The sequence below is a fragment of the Aegilops tauschii genome, chromosome 7 (assembly GCF_002575655.3).
Source record: "Aegilops tauschii subsp. strangulata cultivar AL8/78 chromosome 7, Aet v6.0, whole genome shotgun sequence".
Classification (NCBI taxonomy): Eukaryota; Viridiplantae; Streptophyta; class Magnoliopsida; order Poales; family Poaceae; genus Aegilops; species Aegilops tauschii.
In genome coordinates this window covers 8,621,915-8,641,981 of record NC_053041.3, presented here as the reverse complement: position 1 = coordinate 8,641,981, position 20,067 = coordinate 8,621,915, and the positions used below count along the sequence as shown (strand labels likewise).

At 45.3% G+C, this 20,067-nt stretch overlaps 1 pseudogene; it reads right to left on the bottom strand.

Moving 5' to 3' along the window:
- Positions 1–3,615: 3,615 nt before the first annotated feature.
- Positions 3,616–5,265, bottom strand: LOC109785468 (benzyl alcohol O-benzoyltransferase-like; annotated as a pseudogene).
- Between the last annotated feature and the right edge of the window lie 14,802 nt (positions 5,266–20,067).

The window sequence follows — 20,067 nt, the reverse complement described above, 5'->3', positions numbered from 1 at the left end:
TTTTTACAACCTTGCAGGTTCCCATTGTAGTTTGTGCAGATATCAACGAGATACTGACATTATGATTTTCATTTTTGACAAAACTTTGGAGTCTGTCAATGTACACAACGATTTTCCTTCCTTGCCAGGTACCGCTTTGATGCGTACAGTCACAAAGCACATCGACACTGCATTACCAGGGTCACAATATATGGCTGCCAAGACGCACAATGCTAACCGTCTAAACAACCAGACAAGCCTATATGTTATGGTCACTACATATCTAACACAATGCCATGTCTTGGCACCTTCAAAAATCCTATTTGCATATGTGTAACACAAGCTTATATGACAATACCTTCGGTTTATCATCTGAAACAAAAACGGACCAAACATTAGCTACTGTTATTTTAATTCACTGACATTGATGCAATTTCTCCGTGATTAACAGATCCAAGCCTTCAGTGAATTCATTAGCTACAGCAAACATATATAAAAAGAACTTGCTCAAAGGCAGTGTTTTAACAAAATACTGAATGAATAAGGTCAACTAGACATGGCACCTGTAACCAGTCTGACTGAAACTTTTAGTAGTACACTAGCAGGTTGACAATATGCACTAGGATTTAGGATAATCATAGTCTGATTGCTATGGACAAGAAGGCCGATTGCAGTATAATTTAGCCCCATGAAACAAATACATGCATCTCCAGAATAACATCCAGTGCAAAGTCACTACAAGCGTTTCTATAGTCGACGAGAACGTCTCCTCCCAGAGAACGAATATCACTGAAAAGTCTGAAATAAATCCAGAAAAATGCGAGCACCAATGCCAAGTCTAGTACTTAATCCTCGTCGACACGTTCCACCACAAAGAGCACACCGTCTAAGCAAGCTCAGTTCATCCATGTTAGCTGACACACCTCCGAAGTATCTATAACTTTTTTATTATTTCATACTACTATCATACCACTTTTATATACTTTTGGCAATAATTTATATTATTTTTATTTAGACTAACCTATTAACCGTGTATGCCAAAAGCCAACTCCCTTTTGGGGGGGGGGGGGGGGGGGGGTTATTAGGTGAAAATTTGACAGAGCCAGAATGACCTGAAATTTTTTGTGGATTTTGTATAGAATATATCATAATTTTTGGAGGATGAATCAACGCAAGACTGCACATGTGGGTGCCACATGGATAGACCGTGTGACCTGTGGACCAACCGCGCCATCCATCCATGTGGCTAGACCGTAAGGTTGTTGGAGCTCTACTTCAGGCGTACGAAAGCTAATTTATGAAAAAAAATCGTGTAAAAATTCCAGCACGATCAGAGTTATGAATCTCCGAATATTTAGGAAACGGTGTTAGGCCGCAGAAACAGTAGCGAAAATAGAGAAAGATCCAATCTCAGAGGGGGTTCCGCCCTCATGGAGCCATGGCGGCCAAGGACTAGAGGGGGAATCCTTCTCCCATGTTGGGGGAAGGCCAAGGAAGAAGAAGAAGAGGAAGAAGCAGCGGGGGGGGGGGGGGGGGGGGGGCGCTCTCCCCCTCTCTCCCAGTGGTGCCAGAGAGCCGCCAGGGGAACCATCGTCATGGCGACCATCTCCATCAACTTCGCCGTCTTCATCAACACCTCCCTCACCTTCCTCCCTCTTTATTCAGCGGTCCACTCTCCCGCAACCCGCTGTAACCCTCTACTTGAATGTGGTTCTTGATGTTATAGATTTTATCCAATGTATTGCCTCATCGCTATTATGTGTGAGTAATTTCTTTTTGTCCTATAGGTTAATTGGTGATCATGATGGGTTTGAGTGACATGTTTTTTTTGTCCTTTGGTGCCCACCATATGCGTGTACACGTATGTGGATTACGCTTTAGGGTGTTGCAATATGTGATTGATTTGCTTATGGTGGATTGCGGAAGTGATAGAAACCTCAACCCCAGTTCGTGAGTCGTTGCATATGGGATGAACATGGACCAAATTTATCTTAATGCTAGGGTCGGGCTTACCTTAATGGACTTGTTAGTAGTAGCAGATACTTACTAGTAGTTCCAACTATAAGTGCATAAACTTCCGAGAAAGGGATAGGAGGGGCATTTCCCGCACATAAAACTGCAATGGCGGTTATCTGTTTAGTTGTCAATTTCATAGGGACAATTCCCCCGCACATCCAACCACCGCTTTTCCACAATCGCTATATTTATTTTATTTCACTTTTATTTAAATAACACCTAACTTTTATTTACATGTTCTTTATTATCTTACAAATATATTCCATTACACCTACAAAGTAGTTTATTTCTTATTTCTAGGTAAAGAAAACATTGCATGTAGAGTTGTATCAGTGTTTGATAGAACTTGAGAGAATGTTAATCTTAAATTTAACTCCTCGTTGGGTTCGACAGTCTTACTTATCGAAAATGTTATATCTGATCCCCTGCTCTTGGGTTATCATTAGTTTACAATGTTTTTTTCTTTGTCGCGGCTTTTTCTCCTCACCCCTAATATAGTTTTTAATTGTGCTCCTGTGATATGGACCAATCTCTTTATTGCTGCTTGTTCAGACTCAACATGAAATGGAAATAAAATGAATATGTGTAGAAAGCTTTAGGGAGTCCACGCCGAGCAGGCCATGACAAGGATCGGTACAACACAAGAATTGATCTGAAGGCTACAACTCTTGGGTTTGCAATTCTCAGCCGTTACATGAAGTAGATCCAATGGATGACAACGTAAGTTATTCCCACACTATATATGGGTATTGATAGAGATGTATGGGGAAAAGCTGGTGCTCAACCGACCGATCTTTTGTCTGACGTCCGTCGCGTCCTCCGTCTTCCACGCGTCGTCATGGGCCCATGCACCGCCTCTCTCTCTCTCATCCTTATCTTCATTGAAACGCTAGCCACATACTAGATTCTTGAACTGGGCACCAGTTTCAAAAGGCAGACTGCAACAAGCGGTCTGTTGCAGACCCACCAGGAAGGAGCCGCGTGAGGGAGGGCAACGAGGGCGACACAACCTCCACCGGCGGTGGCCTCCCGACCATGGCGGGGCGGCTGGCCCGAGCGGTCGCCGTGGAAGCCACCCAGGTGTCGACGGTAAGAGCCATGCCGCATCTGCCTCGGCGTGATCCAAACCGGAGGTCCCCATCGCAGAAGTTTCTGCGACACTGTCAGGTCGACCTCGTGTAGCGGAAGCCGCCCCTGCTCGTCAGGCCGTGCGGACGCACGCGCGACGAGTTTCTGGAACAGCGGCGGAGTTGGAAAACAGCGACGGCAACAACGACGGGGCACTGCAACATCCTTTCATTACAAAAAAAGTCTGCAACATCATTCATGTTGCAGAAGATTTCTCCGCAACATCATCTCTGTTGCAAAAAGATGAAGCTGGAAAAAAATTATGTTGCAAATGTTTCTACAACACGAGCTTTGTTACAAAGGCTTCTGCAACACCGTCTTTGTTGCAATAGTGAGGATGGAGCTGGGTCGTTGGATAACGTCAGATCTATCGGCTGTCGAGCGGGCAGATCTTTTTAAAAGAACCGTCGGCCGACGCATAGCACAATTTGAGGGGCAGACCATCATGGCTATCTTTATTAATTATTTAAGCCATGCTTACATCGTTTGCTAAAGAAAAAGGTGACTAAACGCACAAGCATGTAGCCGGTCGAGATTTTAGGTACAAGTAGTCATTTTGATGGTCAATTGAAACTGTGATACCAGATGACGATTCAACTCAGATGGCAGATCACATCTTGGAAAACGTGTCAGCCAATGCCGGGCGCATGAGCTTGCCCATCTCGTTAACAAACTTGTCCATGGTGGGGCCGGGCATGCACACGGGGACTGTGATACCCTCCTCGCCCGTGGCGTTCCTTACAGCAATGAAGAAGCTGCCGATGCCTGGTAAGGCAACGACTCCGCCATTTGCTGGACCGGCATACACCGGCTTGCCCCAGCCGAAGTCAAGGTCGCGGATTCCAACATTGGTCACGTCCGACACGAGGTAGGCGCGCGCCACCGCAAAGTGTGGCCGCCCGCGTTGTGCCATGAGCGCTGCCACGGAGAGGATGTACTCCACATCCACCTGCCGCTTCGCCTTCATCACGAGCTCCACGGCGTAGCTCACAGGGTTGGCGAGCAAGTCACCGGCAGTGGAGATGGCGACCGGGGAAGCGAAGGCGTTGCCATAGTAGCCGACGGGGATGATAGTGTCTTTTTTGCCACGGATGTTGACGGTACAGATCATTCTCATTTCCTCGTCGGCATGGGGGGCCAGAGCTGTCGTGCGGCACCTCCACAGGCACCCCGTGATGACCTCGAAGTTGGTAGCTTCGTGACTGAGAGCCGGCGGGAGGTGGGATCGGATGGCGGAGATCTCCCGCCACCCAATGAAGAAGGAGCGGTGCACCATGAATTCAAAGGGCACGATGGCGTCATTCATGTCCATCACATCATCGTACTCACGGTGCGCAAAGCGCGGTGGGAGTAGTACATCATCATTCAGCAGCGGCGCCTGCAGCAGCTCGCGCCCCCACACCGGCTGCACTGTTGGCGCCGGCGCACCCCGAGCCAGCTCCGCGATAGCACCCAGGAGCTGCACCATCCCCGCCGCATCTGCCATCGTGTGCTGTACCCTCACAGCCATGACGAAGCCTCCGCAAGCGAGCCGTGTCACCTGCATGCAAGCAGGAGGCTTAGTCTCGGCCGATTCTGAAAATTGCATTATTTTCCCGTTTATGATCCAGTGCATTTTTTTTTGAAAAGTCTCGACTGTTTTTTTGAGGTTTACCAAAGCCGAAAGTTGAGGAAAGCATACCTGGAAAAGGAGGAGCGGGCAGTCGAGGATACCGCAGGAGCCGGGGACGTCGAATAGGAGCTCGTCGAGGCACGGGAAGGGCGGCCCCAGGGCCGCATCAAACTGGTCGAGGCGGACGTCGGCATCAGCCTCGACGAACAGCACGCCCTCGCCGGTGCAGTCGACGGCGAGCTTGCGGCCCTCGAGCTCCACAGCCGCCCGGCGAACGGGTAGTAGTGCACGAGCACCGCCGCTATGGCGCCGCGTAGTACAGGCGCAGGGTCGTCGTCCCAGCCGTCATGCTGCCGGAAGAAGTGGATGATGGGGACCTGGAAGCGGAGCCCATCCTGGTCGTCGATGTCGGAGAGCCTCTTCAGCTCCCGCGGCGTAGGGGCCGCGGGCGGCACCAGCACCGCAAGCTTCCTCCTCACGGTGAACTCCAACGCTGACGAGCTGGCCATGCCTATATGCACTTGTGAGTATGTTTGAGGAGGTAAAAAGGAAGGTTGTTATTTGTAGGTATATATACGGGAAACACTTCCTATCTATAGGCTGATAAGACGGCCAGCGTCAGACTAATAGATGGCTGTCGAATCAATTGAGATCTGGCGTTCACATATTGTGCAAAAAAAAAATCCCCCATGGATAGGTACGTAACTTCTCCCTAATTAAGCTCCCCATATCCCTCCCGATTTCCTCGCTGCCAACCCACGCACCTCTCAGATCCACTTTTCCCATGGCCTTGCATGCACGGGCCTTCTCCTCTCATCGTTGTCGAGCAGCACGGCCACTTCACCGCTCACTTCTTTCCCATCCACCGCGCCAGAGCACCACCCTTCCGTACGTGTCACGGTGCCCATCTCCAACCGGGGTGGCTGCTGGTGTGGTTGCCTAACCAATCAACCCGGAGGATCAATAGATGCAGGGAGGATCGGTAGCCGTAAGAATCAGCCCACGCCCATGTTGGATGATCTTTTTTGCTCAATTTGTTGTGTCCATGCAGATACTATTTTGATATTGTATGAGTATATATGCTTCCAAATATCCACGCCGTCACACGCCTGGCCTGGTTGGTGCCTGTACTCTGCCTGCTACTTGTTTGTTTGGTGTCCTGATATAGAAGATGCGTACCTGGCCTAGCCATGTGATTAGCCTGGTCCAATTAAAAAATAGGAAAGAAAAGAAGTTGCTTATCCAGGCAGGGTATTTAGCCTGGCCAGGCGTCCCATTCTTTGTGCCTGGAGGTGCTACAGTAGCAGTCTGGTAGTATTTAAACACTTTAAGAACTCTGACACACAGCAAATACTCTGACAAACAGCAGCAGAGCTATGGACTCCAACCAAACGCACATGCACGAGGCCAGCCTGGCCAGGCAATATTTCACATCTTCTCAGGCTAGATCTAGACGCCCAATTTGCCCAGGCACGGTGTTCAGGCATCGATCCAAACTGACCCTATATTTGTGTTTCTTCCCCACATACAATTCGCCGCATGCATAGATAGCTGTAGTTCTTCACCAAGTATAGTTTGCTTCATATGTTTCATACATGCGCTTCTACATTATGTCCAGCTTGTTTCATTTACATGCTTCCTAATGTTTTGTAGGCGTTGTGTTTGAATTCAGTTCAAACAACTCATTTTTTAGTTTCTGCAGCGTTGACAACAGCGGAAGAACACGCCTTGCCGACAGTGAGCCTAAATGATGATCATTACTAGGCACGGTTCGTAACGTGAGATCAGTTTGGAAGCAAACTAGCATGGCACACTCGCTGGCCACAGGTCAAGATCATTGACGCTTTAATGGCGTTGATGCTCGCCGGTGTTGACACCCGAAGATGTGTGGGAGAAATGAAGATCGTCAAGCTCAGACATGGTTGGATGGAGCACTGCCGGAAACTATAGATTAGGAAGCATGATTTGTGTTTGGAAGCATTACTTCCATGTGATTACTTTCATTATTTGTGAAGCAAAAAAATTCCTTATATAACAAGATTGTATCAATTGCTATTTATTACTATTTGGTTGGAAGCAATTTTATAGTCGATGGAAGCACGAGATTGCTTCTGAAACAAGCAGAAATATGTTTTTTCTAACAATGCGTCATCATTCATGTTGTGGTTCCACGTGATTTCTTTGTGAAGCAACATTTTCTTTATGCGAATAAGATTGTTTCACATGCATTTCTATTATTATTTTGTTGGAAGCAATTTTATAGTTGACGGAAGCACGAGGATGATGCTTCCGAAACAAGCGGAAATATGTTTTTCAAACAGTGCGTCGTCAATCAAGTTGTGCTTCCACGTGATTCCTTTGCAAAGCAACTTTTTTCTTTATACTAAAAGATTGTTTCACATGCAATTTCAGTACTATTTGGTTGGCAGCAATTTTATTGTTGATGGAAGCACCCGGTTTATATATAGTTTTGAAACAAGTGGGGAAATATGTTTTCTATTTGAAGGAACTAAATCACTGTTTGATTATATTTTACTAGGATATAGGTTTGGAAGCAAATATTAGAAACGAAGCTGGAAGCAATTATTCAGTGTCTTGCTTCATGCTTCCATGACCGGGGACAATCAATTAACGAACTCATTGCGTAATTAGTGGAGGACTGAGAGGTTAGCGGCCGAGAGGACATGCTACAGGGTCAGTTACCAGAGGCACGTAATTGTTGGAGGAAAGAGACAGCTCACCGTCCGATCGATTACTTTCTACTCCCTCCGTCCGGAAATACTTGTCAGAGAAATGGATGTATCTAGACGTATTTTAGTTCTAGATACTTTTGATTTTATCTATTTGTGCGATAAGCATTTCGGGACGGAGGGAGTACTAGATCGGATGAATAGCATGGTATTAATCCTACGGTCATCGAGTAGTCTCATAGAAAGCCACATATCAGTAGTTTGATGGCTAGTGCTCTTCAAACATCTACAGACATATAACAAGAAAAATCTAATCTTTTCTTTTTTGAGATAAACAAGAAAATCTAATCAAGCACTATGCCTCATATTCCTGGGCTTTCGAATAGGCCACTATGGCCTTCAACGGCCTTGAAAATGATAAGATGAGCATGCCAGCTTAGTACGATTCTCACACCTAAAATTAACCCGTACAATTCTCAAAACAAAAAAACACCAGCTTAGTCCACGAAGCAAAACGCCTTTTTGCTTCTGACTTGTGCGTGATGTTTGAGACGGACTGCTCGTCTGCCCTAGCTATAGCCATGAAAATGAGAGAGAAAGGAACTGTACATTTGCTTGTGATGTTAATTAGATACAGACTGCTCATCTACCATTGCTATGGACACGATCATGTGCAAAGGATGATATCCCGTCAGAATACTACTGCATCAAATTTGTCGCATATGGCGCGCGCGCGCGTGCGTGCGAGAGAGAGAGAGATTGAATATATCAAATTCTACTGTATCACATTGAATTTTAGAATAGATAGAAGCTACATGGAAGGATTTGTACCATGTAGGGGTGGGGCAAACAACCAACCCCCTTATCATTTTTGCTTTTGATTTTCAATCTTCTATATCTTTGGAATCAAAATTCTAACTTAAGTTTGGTTTGCATATTCGAGTTTCTGGTGATGAGGACTTTCAAATAGCATTCATTTTGAATACGTTTTGATGAATTTTAAAATTTCGCTAAGTTTTAACTTTTGAAACATAGTAGGAGCAACCAACAAAATCGTCCGACAAAATCATAAGTTTTAACTTCCAGCTTTGAAACTTAGTACGAGCGTCCGACAAAATCATAAGTTTCCGAACCTATGAGCAACAAAATCATAAGTTTCAGAAGCAATAACTTAAGACTTGTTTATCCTTTGTACAAGATCCAACGACTTTGCAGATCGGGAGGCAATAGAGTTGCTTGCACGACTGGGTAGATACGTGCCCCCACAAATTTCTAAGAATCTATACGAATGTCTAGTTTGGGCTAGTGCCCAAAACTAGAGAAATGTTATACTGGGGCGGGCGAAAAATGTAAATGGCGCATGCATCGTGCAAATGCATAGCAATGGCTTAATGTTTGGCAACAAATGCAAGCAATCTGGGATAAGTATCGATATCACATATTTTTCTGTAGTACAAAGCAATCCAACGACAACAACATACTGTGGATCTGATTGAACCTATCGACAAGCTATGTCCTTTTCTCAATCAATGGCCTCGCTCTACATGATTCTTTAAAAAAAATTAAAGGGGAATACAATAATATCGCGCAGATACCAATTACGCCCAGCCTCTGCACCTACAAAATGTCGTAATGACATCCAGTATGCACACGGCCAAAGAAAAAAAATAGAAGAGAAAGGAAAAAACAAAGACCCCACCACGGCGATCGACTTATCTCAGTAGCCGCACACAAACCACCACGAAATGCAACACTCGGAAAACATAAAAGGTCTTCAAAAGCAACGCCTCCAAGAAGGAAACAGTGCACAAGCACCATCGTTGCTTGATCCAGGATCTTAGGTTTTCACCTGGAAGAAGTCCGAGCTCTCAAAACAATTCCTTCAGCAAGGCAATTGCCAGGCACAACCAATGAGGGCCAAACCTTAGGTTTTCACCTTGAAAGTCACGGCTCGATACTCGAGGAGCACCACCCAAAATGAATTCCTCCAATGCTGCCGCCCCCACTTGACACTGTTGCTCCTGAGAGTTAGCAAACACCTAGCTGACTCCATCGCCTCGAAGGCTCAATCCAAAACAAAGAACCTCAAAGAGTGCCCCAAGATTTCTACCGGAGAAACAGAAGATGAGAACGTGCATCAACCCCTATGCATAGATTACCCCAATGTCACCTCGGGAATCAGCGAGTTGAGTGCCAAAACATATATCAAGTGAATCAATACGATACCCCATTGTCACCACGAGTATCCATATGCAAGACATATATCAAGTGCTCTCAAATCCATAAAAGTATTCAATCCGATGACAACGAAATCTCGAAGGGAAAAACTCAATTGATCACAACAAGATAGAGAGGGGAAAACACCATATGATCCGACTATATTAACAAAGCCCGCGATACATTAAGATCATGACATCTCAAGAAGACGAGAGAGAGAGAGAGATTAAACACATAGCTACTGGTACAAACCCTCAGCCCCGAGAGTGGACTACTCCCTCCTCATCGTGGTGGCCGCCGGGATGATGAAGATGGCCACCGGTGATGATTTCCCCCTCCGGAGGAGTGTCGAAACAGGGTCTAGATTGGTTTTCGGTGGCTACAGTGGCTTGCGGCGGTGGAACTTCTCATCTAGGGTTTCCCCGAGGGTTTTTGGAATATTTGGAAATTTATAGGGCGAAGAGGGGGTGCAGGAGGCCACCGAGGTGGGCACAACCCACCTGGGCGCGCCTGAGCCCCCAAGCGCCCTCAGGTGGATTGTGCCCCCCTCAGGGCACCCCCCAGGTACTGCTCTGGCCCATCGGGAGTCTCCTGGTCCAAAAAATCCACAAAAAGTTTCACGGTGTTTGGACTCCGTTTGATATTAATTTCCTGCGATGTAAAAACAAGCAAAAAACAGCAACTAGCACTGGGCAATGGGTCAACAAGGTAGTCCCAAAAATGATATAAAAGTTGCTATAAAATGATTGTAAAATATCCAAGAATGATAATATAACAACATGAATACTTCATAAATTATAGATACGTTGGAGACGTATCAGCATCCCCAAGTTCAATTCATACTCGTCCTCGAGTAGGTAAATGGTAAAAGAAATAATTTATGAAGTATGTGCTAGCAAAGTGCACAAGTCTGATCAATGATAATTTCAATCACTTTTCCTAGCATCATAACATCAATTTTTTTCTCATAAAATTTCTTCTCATGTTAAAGTAGCAACCAATTCACATGTTAAGATTCGAACAATGAATTCTCTTAAAACTCAACAACCTATGTTCTCAGTCACCAAGCAATTGCAATTCAACTTATTCAACAGTGTAAGTAAGAGCTCCACACACTCAACCATCATATAGTCTTCTGTGATTACTAACACTCACCGCATACACATGAGCAGAACGTTTCAACCGGACACATAGAAAGATAGGACTTATAATTTCACCTCCCAACGTATTCACCTCAAGGGTGATAACAACAATAATAACACATGCTACCCATATCCAACTGGATATATGTGCCTAGATCTTTCCTCACCACATGATGCTTGCCAAAAGAGAAAAATAAAAAGGAATAGAGAGAAAAACTTTGACTTTTGTTTGTATGCTCAACCCCTTAGTGCAAAAGAACGTCACGTTATATTGCCCCTTATGATAGCAGTCTGTTGCTTTTATTCTTTGCCATCACAAGTTCGTACAATGCTCAATTTTCTCTTACACCAAATGATCTAACACTTTTTAGAAGCAATTTTATTGCCTTATTGCACTGATGACAACTTACTTGAAGAATCTTGCTCAATCCTTAGGTAGGTATGGTGGACTCTTGAAAATAAGATTTGGGTTTAAGGATTTTTGGATGCACAAGTAGTATCTCTACTTGGTGCGGAATTTTTGGCTAGCAAAGATGGAAGGCAAGCATCACATGTTGAAGGATCTATGACAATATAACTTCTATGTGAATATGAACAAACATGAATTATTACGTTGTCTTCCTTGTCCAGCGTCAACTATTTTGGCATATAATATTGTGATGGGGGCTCACAATCACAAAAGATTTCCTAGATAGTGTATTTGCATGTGAAAGTTCTCTTACTTGTACTAATCATTCGTGAATTTCTTGTATGACCAATATTGTGATTATCAAGCCTTAAAAGATTTCACTTTCTAAACCCAATGTGAAGCTACCACTAGGCATGATATGATTTCAACTTCATGACATTCAATTTATTCAACAATAGGCTAGCTACTTCAACACAGAGGTATGCATCTACGAGCAGTCCAAGATACGAGAGGTGTGTACACGTACTTGCCCACAGACGTGAGGATCGCGTACCTAGCGGGTACTGATGGCGACGTCGTGGCGCTCGCCGACTTCCAACTGTTTGTAGACGGCTTCATACATTGGCCGTCTCACCTGCTCGTGCATCGCTAGGTACAACGTCGTCCCCAACTGCATCACCGTTGTTGGGGACCTCAAGGTCTCCATGGACGTCAGCTCAGCCACGTACAACGTCGGCTTGGCACCGGCGAGCCAGCATATATACCTCTCCGCCGGGGCTTCCGCGCTGCCCTCCACCTACTTCCTCTTCTTCATCATGTACGCAGCGCACGTCGCTGGGTGGGTTTCCATACTGCTGCACACCCATTCGCCCTAGCACATCCGTGAGCGCGCGAGGCAGCCACAGTGCTTCAGCATCGAAGCTGCACCAGGCACATTTTTCCTTCCTCACTGACCCCGGGTGCAGCTGAGGAGAACTCGTTAGCTGGGTTGGTCCACACGTTCCGCAGTTCAACACAGAGGTCTCTTTTTCGAATCCTCTTTCTTTTCTCTTACTGACGAGTGGACCCCACACATGTGCTGCCTAACCCACCGATCCCGGCCTTTCCCGATGCCAAATAAAAAATCCCTGTTTGGATGTGACCGCAGGGTTAAAAATGACCGAGATTAGAGAGGACAAGGTATAGTTTTCAGGGATTCAGAGGTGAGGGTTCGTTTTTTACGAGCTCTATGATGTCAGGGTTTAAATCAGACTTCATTTTTTTTCAGGTGCCGGTGAATAACATGGCACAGCTCCAAGTATCACCCAGCTGCCTTGAGAATATATTATGACAGAAGAAATTCTTTTTAACCTGAAAATGTATATTATTTTGAGTCCGCAGCAGACCTTCAGATAATTTGGCATGGTTGGCTTCAAGAGATGCCTTCAGAAGAAACAAAATGTTTATTATTTTTACGCAAATTGGCACATATATTTCGTGCAAGAATGCATGCAGCATGTAAATGGTGCTGCGGTGCAAATTTCTGCCAGAGTACCAAAATATTGCTGCATAAGTTAGACTGGAGTGCAAAATATCCAGAGTACGAACATATTGCTGCATAAATTAGTCGGAGTGCAAATTATGCAAAAAAACATAAATATATATTATAAAATATGATTTTTAACATGATAATTTTAGTCCAAAATCTAGAATATCTAAATTGAAACTACATATGTTTTAAATTGAAACTTCACACTACGTATGTTTTAAACAAAAGGCAGGGGTGGAACAACTTTTGAGTTCTAGTTTACAAACAAGAGGACCCATATAGCTTTGGAGAAGACATTTGCTGCCAACCGAAACACAAGAACTGCCAGAGGGAAGGGAACAGTCATTGCCAAATCGTGGCTATGGTTGTTGCCTGTACAATTACTCCAGTAACCACTTCTGAATTTGAATTGAGCATCTTGTAGGCCTACAAAAACCATCTGAAAAAGCACGCAACACTGGGGTCTTTTTCAGTATATGCGACTAGAACAATAGAGCTAACCGTGGGATCAGGCACGTGACATTAGTCCTACACCCCACGCATTCCACATGCAAAAATAATTAAATCTGGTCATTACTCCAATCAGTGATATCGAATACCGCGTCGCTCCCGTGTGGCGACTGGGGGGGGGGGGGGGGGGGGACCCTAGCCGCCGGCTTCGGGCCTCCCCTCGTCCCTTCCCTCCCTCGCCGGTGGCGGCGGGGCTCTTCTTCATCCCGCTCTAAGGCTGTTGGCGCGGGGCGGCTGCGGACGGCGGTGCTTCACGCTGGTGCGGGGAGCGGAGGCGCGGTGGCGGGGTAGCGAGGGCTTGGTGGCGGCGCGGTGGGCTGCACGGGGCGGCTCGCGCTCGTGGCTGCGGTGGCGGCCAGGTCTGGGCACGGCGAGATCTGGCAGTCTGGCGGGCGCGGGCGATGCGCGGCGCCTCACGGGCGGGCGCGGGAGCTTCTGCTGCTGCGTGCAGTGCGGTGGTTGGGCTCGCGGCGGGCGCGCGCGCTGGTGGTGCGTGCTGGCCGACCTCCAGTCAGGGCTCCCCTGTTCCGGCCCCTGGACGGCGGCGAGCGGCGCGGGGTGGCTCTCCCGGTGTGTGCTCTTGGCTGCGGGTGCGGGTTGGCTTCGCGCTCCTTGTCGATGGTTGGGCGGGCTGCCGTTGGTGGCCTCGCGTCGAGCTGCGGCGGGCGCCATGGTGAGGCGACACGGGCGTGTGTCCGGTGGGGAGTTCTCAGGAGGGATGGGAGGCCCCGATGGCCACCCGTCGCCAGCGCAGGGGTGCACCGGTACGGATGCATCCGCTCCTCCTCCCCCTTTCCTCGGCTGTGTGCTCTTTGTTGGGGTTCTGGCGATGTTCGAGGCAGGGCGGTTGCTGGCATCTTCATAGGCGGGGGCTGCCAGTCAGGCCAAAGCCAAGGCCTTTGGGTGTTCACGGAGTTGCTTGGATGTTGGGCGGCGGCCCTGGCGGCAGGTGACGCAGTGTTCGTGGGCGGAGCGCGCGTCTTGGGTGTGGTCGGGCAGCCATGGCCACGTGGGTGGCATGGTTGGTGATGTTTGGCGAAGCATGGTGGTTTGGTAGAGGGTTAACACCGGAGTACATAACTTGCCCGGTCTTCTCCGGCCGACGGTGGCGGCGGTCGCGGGCGTTGTTTCCTTCATGAAGGCTCCGTCGTGGTGTTCTCTTCTCTCCATGTTGCTCCGGGTAAAAACTTGATCTCCGAGATCGGGCGGTGGCGCCTTCAGTATAGAGCCCTTCTCGAACGCACCGCCTTGGAGTCCATGCTTCGCCATTGTCCCGCTTCACTTCTTCTCGGTGGCTAGGTCTCGGAAGGTCCTCGTCGAACCCAAGTGTTTGGTAGTGTGCTTGGTGGTCGATTGGGTAGTGTTGCGGTGCATCGGCACCCTTGTATCTTGCCTTGGGTGTGTGTGGTGTGTGGGTGGTCGCGTGTTGTTCCCGGATTTATACTTTTGGTTGTTGCTTTATATATAAAGCGGGGCGAAAGCCTTTTTTGATAATAATGTAGGCATTCATGATATAAAATTACTGGCATACAGGACCATGAATTGCTCAACTGAATAAGTCTTAGCTAGAAGGAAACCATTCGATATACTCCCTCCATTTTTGTATACAAGGCCACAAAGTCATATTACAGGTATCAAGGTAGATATTAATGGCTACTTAAGGCAATGTTGCAAACTAGTCATTTCTCCTCGCTTGCCATGTTAATTAATGTGTATTTTCTCTCCAACGCACAACAAGACAACTCTCTCATTCCTTGTTGGTTGATTAATATGATGCATGCAAACCAACCTTCTCACTCCCACATGCATGCATGGGTATTAATGTCCCCGGTTGCTAGTACGAGGCAAACCTCATCAATTTTACCTCGATTGGTGTTAGTGGCCTTGTATAGCTACAAATTGTAATTTTAATAGTGGCCTTCTATACAAAAATGGAGTGAGTATAATGAAAAGGAGTATTCCCTCCTTTTCGGTTTATAGGGCTCAATTCAAAAATCTCACCAATCAAGGTAGATGGTGAGTGGTGGAATACTTTTTGTAGTTTGCAAAAGCACCCAATTAATGTTTTTGTTTTTCTCAAAAAATTATGTTTATCAATGCATTAATTGCAATGCATGCATGCATAAAGTACATGCATTGGTCAATTTTCTCTTAATACTTACATGTAATGATTTAATGCACTTTGGAATCTGAACTTGTGATGAGGAACAATCAAATTGAGCCTTGTAAAATAGAAAAACTAAAATTTTAAGACAAGCCCTATAAACCAGAAAGGAGGGAGTACTACGTACCCATTCAGGAAGACTTGTGATTAATGCACCGCAGGAAATCAAATAAACCTAACACATCAGCTATTAATTTCTATATAAAGGGCTTACTAATTAAGACCCACCGTGTGTTGTACGCACTCGATTGGGATTGATTGGACCACCTTGATTTATCTGTTCTTGTCTCCTATGATCTTGGATGTGTCATTAATTCTTGTACATAGAAGAGCTCGATCGTTTGATAGCATCTGATTCTCTCAAAGGAACTCGAAAAATTCTCCGGTAGTCTATTTAACGGGAAACATATTCTTTATTGCATCATATTCAGAGGTGATAGCCGTTCATCGATCCTGCCCTAAGCATAGTCGGGATGACCTGAGCCGGCTGCAGCAAGGGGCCATTGGCCGCCTAATGCGCCCTCAACAGCAGTCCTGCCTCCTAAGGAGCTTAGTAACGGATGATCGTCCTCCTTTACACAACTGAACAGCCGATTTGCACCTCAACAGCAGCCCTACCTGCCTTGCCTTCTTCCTTTCTCTGGATCAGTTGTCTGCTTTAGCTCTTCAAGTGACCGACAGTAATCCTGCACACATATCAAATGCCTGCAAAATAATACATTTTGGTGATCCCAATTGAAATTACACAAGGAAACAACAGCAATGTTTGATAGAGGTACATAACGCAATAACAAAAAATGCAGAAAGGCCTGAACATCCCGCAGTCAAGGTTGCAAAAATAACAAACATCGCATAGTAGAAAGATGACAGTTCGGCAAATCAGTGTTGCAAAAGCATCAGCAGAAAGACCCATGACCATTCAGCAAGCAGGGTTGAAAAAAACTACATAAAAACATTAACATTTTAATAGACAAGATAGTTTAAGTTGGAGTGTTATTTCGATCTGCCGAGCCTTCATACTTGTTGCATCAGCATATTAGTTTTGTCCCCCAGAGCACACTTAGACAGCTTGGCGGAAGCAATTAACAGTACGGGAGGGCCGAATAGTTCGGCAGGTAGCAGTGGTGGTGGCAGATAGTTAGCAATAGCCGTCCACCAGAGTGGCCAAGCATGCTTCAACACGGGAGTGCATTCAGATCTCCATTCTTGATGAAAACAATGGTAATCATCAGGCCACTAGATCAAAATGCCCCAACGGGGAAGCCAAAATATTCAACTGCATACTTCAACACTAAACGAAAACATATCACAAATCTTTGCAAGAAATCATCAATCCTAGAAAGTTGCTACATGAGTCCACAAACAATTTCTTGAACTGGTAACTAGTGAATAATATTACAGAACAGAGCATAGTGTGCATTCACGAAAGCCTTCATACTTTTTGTATCTTCAGATATACCCACGACGGAGCCAGCCTAGCCAGTTTGATGGAAGATGAAAGATATGTATGTATGCATGCATGATCCAATTTACCACTGATAGAAAATTGCTCAGTCATTTGGAAACGGAGGGAGGTAATGGACCACAACAGTCAAGCGGGCCTCAACGGAGCAAAGGAGTGTATTCCGATCTCCATTCTTAGTGGAAAGGTAATCATCAGGCTGGCTGAGCACACAATGTTTCTGATTTGATTTAATGAGCAACAGATATTCTTGTCTTAGCTTCTCAGCATATGCTAGTCTTGCTCATGTCGAAAGATGGAAAGTACTTTAATTCACGAATTTGTCATGTCTTACCAATGAAAAGACAGAAAAACGACCAATCTATCCATGATGACTTGAGAAAAACCTCTTGTGGTATATCATGGATAGTGAGAAACCTCAAGCAAATGCCAAATACTCCTTATTCCTTAAGCAAGTACCTTGAATCTAGTGAGGGTATTCATCCGATCTGCCAAAGTCTACATAACTTTTGTTTCTACACATCCATTCCCAGAGCCCATTTAATGTTTGCACATGTTGGCGTTTTGTAATTCACTCCCGAGAGAAACCTAGCCAAGAAACCAAGAAAGGCATCAAGCACAGTGGCCGACTGGGATTCAACGGAGACGTGGATTCAGGTCTGCATTCTTGATGAAAGTCAAACAATCTCTGTTTAATAGGACAAAGGTTGTTATTGGCAACGGCGCTAGTACACGCTTCTGGGAGGATACTTGGCTCGGCGAGACACCCTTGGCCATTCAATATCCGTCTTTATATCGCATTGTTCAACGACGTGAGGTGTTCGTTGCTACGGTGTTTCAATCCATCCCCCTTAATGTTCAGTTCAGACGGTCGTTAGTGCGCAATCATTGGGAAGATTGGCTCCGTCTAGTTCGGAGACTAATGGATGTCCATCTTTCTCAACAATCCGATGAATTACGCTGGAAACTGACTAGGTCTGGAGTATTCACGGTTAAATCAATGTATATTGATGTAATTAATTCGAGCTCCATTCCTACCTCCAAGCATGTTTGGGCTGTCAAAGTTCCTTTGAAAATAAAAGTGTTTATGTGGTTTGTCCATAAACAGGTTATTTTAACCAAGGATAACTTGATTAAGCGTAATTGGACAGGACCTACGAGGTGTAGCTTCTGTGATCGGGACGAGACGATCAAACATCTCTTTTTTGATTGCCCGTTTGCCAGAGTACTTTGGCGGACGGTTCACATTGCTTTTAATATTACTCCACCGAATTCTGTCACTACGTTATTTGGGACATGGCTCACTGGGATTGAGCCTGAATTAGCGAGACATATTCGTGTTGGAGTTTGCGCTTTGTTGTGGACTATCTGGACTTGCAGAAATGATTTGGTTTTTAACAGAACATCACGTATTCACTTTTTGCAGGTTATTTTCCGAGCCACGGCCGTGATCCGTTCATGGTCGCTACTCACTCCGATGGAGGCCAGGGAGCATTTGGTTACTAGATCTATCCGCTGGGAGATGGTAGCTCGGGATATCTTCAACCGGTTTGGATGGCGGTCATGTAATAGGATAGGCAATTAGTTTACCTATCTATCTTTAGCCAGCCGGTTGTGGCGTCTTATCTTGGCCAGTCTGTGTGTCCAGCCTCTTTAGCTCTGTGTGAGCTGTCTTTTTATTACTTTTCAGTCGGAGACTTTGGAACCTTGTTGGAATCTTTTATTTCGTTAATAAGATGGCCGTATGCATCACTCTGATGCAGAGGCCGGGGAGATCCCCTTTCAAAAAAAAAATCTCAGTGCACCCCCATACCTGAATAGCAAAATGTCAAGTGCCTCGGATTAAGCATTTTTTATTGCTAAATGCTTCTAACAGTTACAAGCGCCTAAATCAAAATAACAGAAGAATGGAGACGGAAAACACAAGGAATAAAGCCTGAAAGGGGAGTGAGAATAGCATCAAAAATTCCCCTAGACGGACGAAGCATTCGTGTCCCTATCTGAAGTCGGGAACGCTGCAGAGTCTCTGTCTTGGTTGTCATCATATACTCATCATGCCACTAGAAAAAATACTAGAAACTGTAAGCCATCGAGAAATAATATAACCACACTGAAATGATTTCAGAGAAAACATAAAACAAAGTAACGAACCCATGCTTACAGAACTACACCCATCATAAAAAAAGGCGTGCCCAGTGCTGAAAACTCCCATTATCTTAAGACAGGTTGGGAAATAACCAATTGATAAATAAAGTTGCATTTTCACTAACTTACACGCATGCATGGACCGGTGGCTCAAACAAACAGAAATAATGTTGCATTCATTCTCTTACTGTGAAATTGCAGATACAATTCTTAATATAGAACTTGTTAATGAAGTTGTTGTAAATTGCGGAGAATGAAACTTTAAGTTTCACCAAAAATGAATGAAATTGCATACTATATATGTTATAGACAAAAGGAACAGGGCCTGCTTTTTCATTAAAATCAGTGGTGCCCGATGAAAAGAAGATATAGTAGCTACTGGTGCCACCACCAATACACATACAGTACCTGTCAAGGAGTAATGAACAACACCTACCAACTAATCAAAGCAGATTAAAACTAACATCCACAAGTACTAGAACAGAAACTCAACTACAAACAAACACTTATTATCTTCTTTTACCTAGTAAAATCTTAGACAGCACCTCCTCAGTCCTGGTTTGCTCCACAGTAGACCAAAGGACCTTCGATTGCAGCATGGAGCAGATTATTTTCTAACCACTTCAAAATTTTAATTGAGCATCTTGTAGGCCTAAAAAACCATCTGAAAAACCACACATCACTGATTTTTTTTCTCTATAAGCATCATCAAATGTGACTAGAGCAACAGAAGTAACCATGGGATCAGGGACCATTAGTTCTATACCCAACACGTTCTAGGACCCCTCTGTAATATATGACTAGCACGGAGATATGGTATGATGGATATTACTATATGTACTATTGTAATAATTCATTTCAGGGTGAAGTGATTATAATACTATCACAAGACCACCATATTTCTTTTCCCAGAATTCCCCAGACAGATCAAGCGATGTAACGTGCTACTTATCATTGTTTTTGGCAGGCTAATGCCATTTCACAACCTAGTATCCCCTCCAATCAGTGATATCGAATAAGATATACACCATGAATTGTTCAACTGAACAAGTACTAGCTAAAAAA